Genomic DNA, 11,300 nt, shown 5'->3' on the forward strand with positions numbered 1-11,300 from the left:
ACCTCCTTAAAAAGGAGTAAAGAATAGGGCACTGTGTAATCTGAACTCTTGCAAAATGTTATTAACAAAACATGGCTTTAATAAACAACACATTTTCCCCAATTCTTGGAGTACATTTAATAAGGAAAGTTTGCAATTAGAAAAAGTCATATATATATTTATAAATATATAGATACATAAAAAATGAGTTATTTCAGTTTAATCCATTTTTGAAGAAAAAAATAAGACAGGGGATACAGAGCTGGCAATGTTAAGACCAAGGCCCCGAGGGACATTTACATGATGTGGGTGAGCATTTCTGTGCCATTGCCTTCTTGCTTCACTGTAAGAAAAACAAAACAGTGACAGGTCATACATTCATTCATGCATTTTATTCTTTCCATTTAATCATTCCTTTTGCCAGAAAAATAATGGAGCATCCAGCAGATGACATAACTGTACGTAAATAAATATTTATTCAAATCCCCGACTTGCAGTCACTTCCCACTAACAAAATACCAGAGTCAGCTGGGTTTCTGGAAAGCAGAATGTGTCCACAGATTTTGCTAGGTTATGCAGAATTATGCTTGTTTAACTGAGCCTTTGAAAGTCTTATATGACTATAAATGTGTAAATTTGTGTGTGTGTGTATGTACCTGTGTGTTTGTATTTATTCATATTGTGTAATACAGAACATTTGGACTTGCACATCCATTTCACATTTTCCTGTTATTCTCAGCAGGTAGACTTTACTAACAAGATTTATCTTAAGTATAACCATACAAAAAGTTTGTTGTGGATATCAATTTTATATAAGTGATGTGATCCTTTTTTTAAGCAGTTTGAAGAGATTCAGCCATGTGTATGTTTGGAATGAGAAAAGAGCTACACAAAAGGAGCAACCTTCTCACCCTCTTTACAAATTATTTCTTCTGATTAAAGTGACAATGAAAATGAGGCAAATCACAGCTATTTATTACCATTTTTTAAAGCAAGTGAAGAACCCAAGCCCTGCAAACAAGTACTGTAACAGCTGAGATAGCCCCTGTCTCTCCACTTATACAGATGTTTCGAAGTTTGTTTTCAATGAGATAAATGGGAGCTTCTGCACCTAACAGTGAAGCTTTCTTTCAGAATGCGGGCCGGTGTAAAAGACAGAAGAAACACAGGGCACAGTGGCTACCAGGTTTACTTCTATGCATGTCTAGTATCTGAGCTACTAGTCTAGGCTCTGGAAAAATGCAGCATCAGAGCTTTAAAGGCCTAGGTGGGACCTATTTCAGACCCGCTTTTTGATGTGATGCAAGTTACACCAGAAGTTTTTAGTGACAATGGGCAATGCCTGAATGAGGCTCAGAAGAGCTGACTCCTATTCCTTGTACAGGTTGGCATAGTAAACCCACGGTGAGTACCTGGTTGGATCAACTCATCCCCTTTCAGACTTTGTTCACTGTAAACAGACGTGGGAATCAGGACACAGAGTTTTTGAACCTATTCTTGTCTTTTCCACTTTACTGCTAGTTCTCTCCTTCGGGATATTACAAGAAAATATTAGAACATGCTGCAGCCTCATATATCAGCTTTCCATTTGCAATTCATGACATTAATTGAACATTTCACAGGACAAAAGTACATCCTATAGATTGGCTTAACTCCACTATCCTATTTTAGAGTCTTGCAAGTAAGTTAATGAAAACCACAGCAGGTTTGAATTGTGTTTTCCTTTTTAATCTAAAGATATTATTTGTTTTGGCTTAAAGGGAATTGTGAGAAAGACTGATATACTCAAAGTGAACACATTTAAGTGCTTTCTGAGGACAGCAAATGAACCTTAGCAGTGAGATCCTGCTGTCTGTGAGGCTAAATTGCAATGTGCTTTACTGGCTTGTAAGTATAGGGATGTAAAACTAGGTACATGTCCAAATGTGTGTAATCCAAGATGATATCCAGTCAGAAATGGCTAATGTGCAAGGAAAAAAATTATTCTCAAAATTTAAAGGAATTGGTTTATACTCTTGTCCAAGATTTCTAGTGACATCACACACCATGAAACAATAAAATCTAATAAAGTTTGTTCACTTCAACAGAAGTTTTAAAGCATGTTCAGAAAGACCTTCCCTCTGATCACTGCTGCCTGATTTCAGCTTCAAAATCCTAAATCTGACATTCATTCACTTCTTCTTTACTTCTCTTTATACCACATGTTAATAGCATCTTTGCTTTTCCTTCCCAGCCTGCACCCACAACATGCATCAGCCATACCAGTCCTCAGCAATATTTTATGTAGAACATTCCCTGTATTCACTGGGAAATAACAGAATCTGATTCAAGTCCTGAGGTAAGTTTTCAGGACAATAATGAAATTAGATCCTAGCTAGCTAGGAACATTGCACATTTGATTTCAGAGCTCCATAATGCCATGCCTACAGGCAGTATAATTTCATAGTTCTCAGACTATGTGAAGCTCAGGAGTTACTCAGAAACACACATAAACAGCAATTCCTGGAGGTAAAGTGAAATATTTAATAGTTGTATGTATCAAATTTTGTCTTCTCTAAAAGAGTTGACATAATATAGAGATAATTCTGATACCTGCCATGGTCTTCTTTCGGGGAATCTGTGTGGTGTAAGTATTGAAAGAAATGTTCCATTCTTAACCTTATGCAAAGGCAGAGTCTTTTTTATCCTTGGTCTTCACAGAGTAAATTCATTAGTCTGAACTGTGTTTTTATCAATGCTAAAAGTCAGGGGAAGAAAGTCAGGACTGAACCTCATAATGCCTTGCTGTGCTATTTGGAAAAATTTGCTTGTCTATACTTCAAGTTCCCTGGGACAAAGTCTGCCTTTCCAGCAGTTTCAATCTGTGTACAAGACGATAGAAGCAATGATGGAATATAATAAATGCTTACCAATATTAACACTGCCAGTGGATGTTGTTTCTTGTCCATGGAGTTGCAAAGCATGTCCAGATACTACAATGATGCATACCTTGTAAATGCATATGATAAACGGATAATAAAGGTTGAATTAAACAAGTCAATGGTTTTGGCCCTGTTGCTGGCTGGCAGTTAGGCAGTATAGGTGAAATACACCATCACCGCAATTAGCACTGATTTGCACTCTATGCTTTCCAGGGAGCTCACTTCCAAGAATGATCCCTCTGTAGCAGCATTCAGAGCATTGACGGGTTGATGCAGTAAAGCCTTTATGCCTTTATGCATAAGGCCCAAACTTTTGATGATTTGCCAATTCATCTCATTTTGGGAGCTGTCAGTTCAGCCCTTTCCCTGAAATGTAAAGAAATGCTTTTTAAATGTTGGGTGGTCGTGGTTTTTCTTTGGTTTAGTTTGTTTGTTTTTTTTTTAAATTGCAGAAATATGGCCAGTTCCACATGAAACCCAGACACAGCCTTATTGGGTACCTAAAAGGAGATATAGGCCTTCCTCCTAATTTATCATCATGTCTGTCTGTCTATCTATCTATCTATCTATCTATCTATCTATCTATCTATCTATCTATCTATCTATCTCATGATGTTCCATGTCTCAGGCACTGCACAGACCATCCTCTAAGAACAATGGTACTTCCATCCTGAAAAATGCTATTTAATGCTATTCATTTATATAAAAGAGTTTATTAGAAAAAAACAGTAATGCAGGGTAAAAATTACTTGCCTGCGCCAAAAGATTTCCTGTTTCTTAACTCTCCATATTTCAAGTTTCCTCTGTAAGAACATTTCTCTATTACTTATTCTGAAATTATAGATGACAGGGTTTTAAAAGGCGTAGCAATACTTACTTAGAGATGAATACAGGTGCTTTCATTAAGACTTGATGCACTTGATAATAGATTTTATTAATGCTTCTCCGGAGGTTAAAAGATCCTGTGATGGAAGGTTTAATGACAATTCAAGGCATGATAGTCATTTGGTAGTATTCCTTCTTTTCCTGGTTTCTTTGAATTGCAGCACATACAGGCCTATTTGAAATAAAAAGTAGGGATAGTTCTGATAAGGCAATGTGCCTTTCTGCTAGGATTAGGCATTGATGGGTAGGAGGCTGTTACACTAAATGAAGCTAGAAGACAGCAGAATGAAACCTGAGACAAAAAGGAAGTTCTTTGTGCTAAATGATCAAAACTAAGGCACTTTGCCAAGGCATGTGTGCATGATAGCACGCTACTTACTTGGGTGAAGAAATTCCCCCCAAGTTCTACTTTTTGTACACTGACAGATCAGCTCTGAGCCATCAGTTATCCCCAGCAGCGTGTCCAGGACCACTGCTGTCAAACGTGCAGTAAAACCTGCTGCCCACTGAGGCCCATTTGAGAATCTGGACTCTAGCTTCTCCCAGAATTACATTTTTGCATGTGTGTGACACAACAGCCTGCATTATAATAAGCACAGAGTTCAAAACTTGGCACCAGTGCCTGTCCTTTTTCCAAAGTCAAGTGTAAAGTCTTAGGGCCCTATTAATGAAAAATCCATCCCATGGCTAGATCACAGAAAAAGGAGGGCCTCAAATCGTGAGCAGGATCTGTTATAAAAGCCATGTGTTCATGTAAAAACATGACGGAATATGGGCACAGAAAGTTACATGTGGATTTCACTAGATGCATAGGGATTCCTGGTATGCACATAAATTTTATGTTGTACTTAGAGACACAATGCAAAGGGTCAGGGGCCTGTAAATATGTTTCCTTGCTGCATAAAGTAGGGTGATAAACAATGACATGTCAAAATCCCTGAAAATCAAGGTTGAGGCCAAACTACAGTTTGAAGTGGGACAGATGAAAAAGACTGTCTGTGCATGGACAGTAGAGCTAAAGAACTCAGCAAATTCCAAAAGATAAAACACACTCTAGTCAGTCTTACTTTTTTTTGTCTTGTCTAACATTTTTGTTTCTAAAGAGTGACACTGATTACTCTTGTTTGACATATCAACCATGTTCCCCGAGCAACCTGGGGACCTAGTAATAGCTTATGCTTATCTGGGGTTTCGACATAGACTGCAGGAGTAGTTATCACCTGTTATTTTTAAAAGGACAGTTAAGCAGTCCTAAAATACAAAATTCATACTAGGAGTATGTTATTGTTCTCAGGAATAAGAAGCTGCTTGTTTCCCAGTGATCTCAGCAAGTTTATCATACACACTTTTTTCCTTTCTACTGTTTTAATCAAAGAGTTCAGTAAAAAATAAGGCAGAAGAATTTTCTACCAGAAAATATCACTGTATTAATACCTCTAGCTTTAGGCAGCTTATGCAAAGCACACTATGCTCCCTTTTGTAATGTTTCATTTCCACCACATCTTTGCTCACTCTTGCATGGACAGCCTGGATTACAATGGCATGGTTTAGGCTGGGTTGTTGTTTTTTTTTTGTTTTTTGGTTGGTTGGTTTTTTTTTTTGGGGGGGGGGGGGGGGGGGTGTTGGTTTTGTTTGTTTGCTTTAATAACAAGGCAAGCTGGGTTTATGCTGCTCCAAAGTGTGTTTGTTGCCTAACCTGCTCAGGTTCCTTTCTCTCATAGCTGCATGTGTGCAGACTTTGCCTACTGTTAATCCCAGTGTTATGGGCTTTGTAAAAGACACAATGCAGAAGTTATGAGAGGACTCTCTGGGTAAGAGATCTTAAGCTACTTTTGTAAAGCTGCTTTCAGAAGAGTCCTCCCTCCTTAGCATATGCATCATCTGACTGTCAGGGAAGGCACAGAGTGAGGCGTGCAGTCCTTTGGGTAAGTCTGGATAAGAGCTTTGCTCTTTTGCCTACATGAATTTGCTGTAATTTATGCCATACCAGATCTTCTAAATTACCTTTAAAGCAGCTCCATCCTCTTTGGTATAGATTCTCATTAAAAAGCATGAAACATGAGCCATTGTGACTGAACACTAGTCTTCTTCACCAGTGAAAACCTCAGCTATAGAACTTTCATGTTCTATACATGAAACAAAGTGACCACAGCTTTTGGGTTTTGTACAGTTTAAGCATAGTGTGGCAGCTGGAGGAAACATTAAGCCAGCCGATTGATGCAAGGACATCCAGGGTTTACACAGGACATGGCTCTTCAGAACTGTTGATGGTGTTTCAATTTTAAACATGACCACAACAAGAAATTTCAGCTCCAGAAGTAGAGATTCACATTATGTCATGACAGAAATGCTGCCTACCTGCATCACCAAACAAACACTGCTGGTAAGCATCACTTTAATGCTCACAGAGTAAGTTTTGTCAAAGTATAATAGCCTTTAACAAAGGAAAACAGGAATTAAAGCACCTTTGCTCACATTCTACTTTCACACTACCAGGATCTTTAAGCAGAATACGTGCAGGTCCTGGGAACTAAGAAATGGAGGGGAGTAGAAACAGTTGTCATAGTTATTGTCTTCCATATACTTTAAGAGTTCATTAAGTGGTCTGTTAATTGCCAGTCACAGTATAACACAGGCAAGAGAGTGAAAAATAGTCAGTCTGATTTTACAGTCAACAAAGAGGAGGAAAATAAACACTATAAAAGCTGTAAGTAAGCACAAAAGTTTCAAAAACATACTTTTCCAAGGGAAGAGAAGGTTTCATTAAAATTATGGCTTTACCTCTAGAAAAGAATTTCATTAGAGGACACGTGGTTGTCATAAAAATTGTGCAGTTTAGGAAAAATCACAGTATTGCCTGTTACAAAGTAGGAATAGTCCTGTCCAATACCTCCTAAGCATCCCAACTGTCAGGTTTTATTTAACAAACCAGGGCAATAAATACACTGTATAACCACATGATATATGTGTAATATTACCATACATATATAAAATGCTGTAAACATGGTTTTGTTTTTTTTTTGTATAGTATTGCCTATGAGAAAGCCACTCCATCCTCTGGAAAGATTTATCATCGAAAAGACAAGAAACGTTACAACTAATGTGCATAGATTGACATAAAGTCCAATTCTACACGATGCTGCAGAGCTTTCTTACTGCTACCACTAGGACTGCAAATTCCTTGAAATAGTCACTTAAGCATTTTGCAGAGGTAAGTGCTCCTTACAACGTTAACATTTTTAGAAAAAGAAATGAGTCTGTATTTCTATGGACAGAAGGCTCAGACAACATAGCTAATGCTGTTTGGGGTCTATATGGGACAGCAGGATAGATGAGTTCGCTTTATACATCACTCAGTTACAAAGAATGTAATTATGAAAGGGTTCCCTCTGTCCTGTCCTGCATAGGAGATAGAGAAGAGTGAGAAGGAGATGACATTTGGGGTTTCTGTTAAATGCAGTTGAAAGCTGGCTGGAAAATGACTACTTTTGTGTGCATTAAAGAACATACATACGTACAGCTACGTCCTTTTTTCCCTTAGATACTAGGTAGGTGTTAACAAAGCAGATAAACAATGTATGAAATTGGTTTTGTCTGTTTTTAGTTTTCACATCCACAAGGTCTGTAAGCTGTGGAGTTTTAGCTGTGACTCTCAGTACAACACACACTTCTGTGCTGAAAACCAAATATTGTATTATTGTTGCCAGGAGATCCTAAGTAGAAAACAAAACAAACCAAATAAATCAACTGTGATAAAAAACAACAACAATGAAAGAAAGAACACTCTTCTCTTGCCACCTTGCAAAACAAAATCCTCCAGGCATGATCTATTAGTAAAACTAGCTACGGACGGTTGATAATGTACATCTGGATCTAATGAACAAATGCACAGGCCAAATCAATTTTTTTGTTCCCAGGCTTTAAATGAAGTAATTCATCTGTATTTTAACAAAAGCTTTTATTTACACATGAAGAGGTGGGCAGTCATTCGATCAGACATGATTGAAATTGTTCAGTCAGTTAAAGTGGCCGATATTTTTGTGTTACCTTGAAAAAACAGAGGACAGCATGTGTGTGCCATTTTGCCATAAGGAAATGTATGTCTCTACCTACAAAATGTTTAATATATATAAATCTGCATACAAATATTTATGAATCTATTGTACACAGAGAAAGTAATTCACTCACATTAACATGAACCATCACAATGAATTAGGATCATAAATAACAGAAAGGGTATGTGGAACAAAAAGGCTGGGATGTTCTTCGTGCAGCTCTATAGCCTTCTGGGCAGAAAAGCTCATTTTGAAAGCAAATGCTCCTGTGTACCGTAACAGAATTTCAGTTTAAGTTTTTGAGTGAATGGTCACTGCTTTCGGCTGGCGGCGAGGGTTTTTAGCAATGCCTCCCATCATTAACTGCCCAGATTTCGTTGCACATGCATCAGCAGAAATGGGAGGACCCAAGGTTAAGGAAAAAAGCTCAGTAAGAATTTCTCCCTGGCACGTACATAATAGCTCAGTACCTCTAAGCAATGCAGGGAGGCTCACCGAAGCCCATAGAACTACTGACATGTTTAAAGTAAAACACATGTGTGATTGACTGTAGAAATGGAGTCCATGATTTTAATTCTCTTTAACAGTGGTTTAACTCTTAATATCATACAGCTAGCAGGCTGCTTTTCTTTTACTCCTTTTTTTTCTTGTAAGTGTGCCACAATTCTTTTAAAGGAGCTTTTGAATTAGTCTAACATCACTGCTAAGTAGCACAGCAGAATATCAGGCACTGTTGTGGAGTTTTTTCAGTTAATTTAGGATTTGCAGTTAAATATAGGTGAGAGAGTTTAACATATGAATAATCCATACACCATTAAACAGCAAAATTTCGGGGGGAGGGGAGGTCTTGAAATAAAAATCCAAAATCAACAAAATATCTCAAACATATGCCAAACGTTTACAGGATTGTTAGCAGTAAATGGCTGAAGGAAAGCTGAATAACTGCAAATAAAGCAAATTTAGCTGATGGATTATTTAAATAATCACATAATGACTTTGACTTCTTCAAAGGTTTTACTGACTGTTAGAGCCTCACGCTCTTTTCTGTTTCTGAAAATCTTTTACAACAGGTGACCAATGATTTCTGAAGAAGATAGACTTAGTAATTTTCTTCTCACTCTGGAATTTAAACTTATACTTTTTTTTTATGCAAGAAATTCAGCTAGAGATTGAAACCATACAGAAAAAATAAATCTTAGGTAAGATGTATTTGTGTGGATAATTGGCATGGCTCTTCTTTTCATATTTTAGTTTAAAACTAAATCAGATATGACAATAATGGAAACTGAAAAAAGTGTCATAATAATGAGATATTTAGATCCAACTACTTAAAAAGCTAAACAGACTAAATATTGACTTCACTGACTTTATTAATTCTAAAAGTTGCCCAGTGTGGCACACAAAACCAAGAATTATTCAGCAGTCTAATAAGGGGAATGCTGCATGCCTCTAGTGGCCTTTCTCTGCGAGCCAGCAGTTAAAATTAATCAAATTTCGGTACTGTATTTAGTTTTGTCCATAATATATTGTTTGATCTTGGCTAGTGCCCATTAGCTGTTTTTTTATATGTAGTTTTTATACAGCAGGTTTTATGCTCTATTGGAAAAGCCCGAAGTCTAGGTTTCCATGTTCCCAAATAGAAAGCTGTAAACATAAATGAGTAGTATCTAAGAGGAGCTACTACCATTGAGACTACTTTGGTTGGAAAAGCCTTTCTTCTTCCCAGAATGACATTCTACAGAATTACCTTAAGTTACACTAATTCCTTTATTACATATCTTAGTGAGATACAAATATATAAGGTATATGAAATATCAGATTCACTTCCTATTTGAAGTACATGAAAGTACTGAAACACTGCAATAAGTAGGATAGTTTAGCTGCTCCCAGCCACTGCTCAGGGTTCTGATGATCATAGGTGCTCTCATGAAAGTTGAATGAATGCCTAAAAATATTTAGCTTACAATTACAGCACTTTATAATCATGACTCCTTTTTAATAAACAGAAAGAAGTAATCAATTATTTTATAGATGAAGGGAATCAGATTTGCTTTTTGTTTTTTTCTTTTTTTTTCTTTTTTTTTTTAACCAGCACTACCGTAATTTTCAGCTTTGAATGGTCCTTTTTGAAGGACTAAATTAAGAATGGCAGGTATTTTAGCGGGGGCTCAACTAATTGTATATCTGGAGATGTAATGAAGCTTGGAAATATTTCTCTCCTCTGGGAGATGAGAGTACTGGCTAATACAATAGCTTATTTCTTTCATGGTTGACAGTTGGAGGGCTTTTTTAAATAATGGCAGGAAATTCAGAGCTTTTCTTTGTACTCCTTTCCTTTCGGTATGCCGGATGCCCTGGCACCAGAGAGCCTTTGAAACCTTCTCCTGTTTCTTCAACACCTGATGGCGATTGTTCAACTGGAGATTTACAGCTGACCTGAGACTCAAACAGCTGAAGTTATGGAAGCTTGAAATGGTGCTGGATTCACTGGAGTGACAGTGTTACCATCATCCAATGGCGGCTGATCAGTGAAATGCGATGGTAATTTCTGCATTCCAGTGGTCAAATGTTCCTACCATCAAAACCACCAACACATCCCAAAGAAAAAGCTACTTAGAGGCCTTATCTTCTGGCCACATTTGCATACATTTGAGCTCTAACAACATCAGTCACATTACTAGCTTTAACAGAATATCTCCGGTGATAGTTTATCCCAGGCTATGAAAGCTTGGAAGAGATAATTAACAAGGCCTTCATCCTGCAAGTTATTATGTGTGCGATAAAAGTTCCCTGAAGCAATAACAGTTAAAAAGGAAAATTTATTCCAGGGATAAAGCTAGTTCAACACCTGAACAATATTTTCAAACTGTAAAATAATCTCTCTGTAGTGATTTCTTCTCTCATTAGCCTTGTAATTAGTATTATCCTCAATGTCCATATTCAGATGTGAATATGTACTGATAGTAATTCCCACATCTGTAAGAACAGGCTTTATGTGGAAAGGGGAAAATCCTTTGACAGGAAATGTCTTTTTTTTTTTCCTTAAACAAAAGAGGATGGCAGTACTATAGTTTCAAAAGCAACCCCTGGCAAAGATGGAGTATAATTTCTTTTGTGAAACACTAATAAATAATAAGCTAGGAAAAAAGAGATTAAGAATGTTTTTTAAGAATGTATATTATGGCTTGAATTATCTTCTTTAAATTCTTAAAATACTCTTAAAAGTAATTTAGTCTGGATTATTTTAACAGAGAAACATTATCTAACAGTAACAGACTATCAGGATCTTGCTCATAGCGTAGTAAATCATGCAGAGGCATATTCAGGTGTGTATACAGTTATACGTTTACCAAGCATTTATATTTTCATACTATTATTTTATATTTCTAACACAGCACAATATCCAGTTTCCAGGAATCCTACTAAGACTACTGAGAAAGAACCTGTGCTTAGGAAAATA

At 37.0% G+C, this 11,300-nt stretch overlaps 1 long non-coding RNA gene across 1 annotated transcript; it reads right to left on the bottom strand.

Moving 5' to 3' along the window:
- Window positions 1-202: 202 nt before the first annotated feature.
- On the bottom strand, window positions 203-10,627 carry LOC134161400 (uncharacterized). Its single transcript, XR_009963959.1, has 3 exons — window positions 7,300-10,627; window positions 3,778-3,957; window positions 203-322 (listed from the first exon to the last, which is right to left on the bottom strand). It is a non-coding gene; the product is annotated as an uncharacterized LOC134161400 (long non-coding RNA).
- Window positions 10,628-11,300: the final 673 nt, after the last annotated feature.

Source organism: Pezoporus occidentalis, unplaced genomic scaffold (genome assembly GCF_034315485.1).
Source record: "Pezoporus occidentalis ecotype Australia unplaced genomic scaffold, CSIRO_AGI_Poc_V1 ctg172, whole genome shotgun sequence".
In the NCBI taxonomy this organism is placed as follows: domain Eukaryota; kingdom Metazoa; phylum Chordata; class Aves; order Psittaciformes; family Psittacidae; genus Pezoporus; species Pezoporus occidentalis.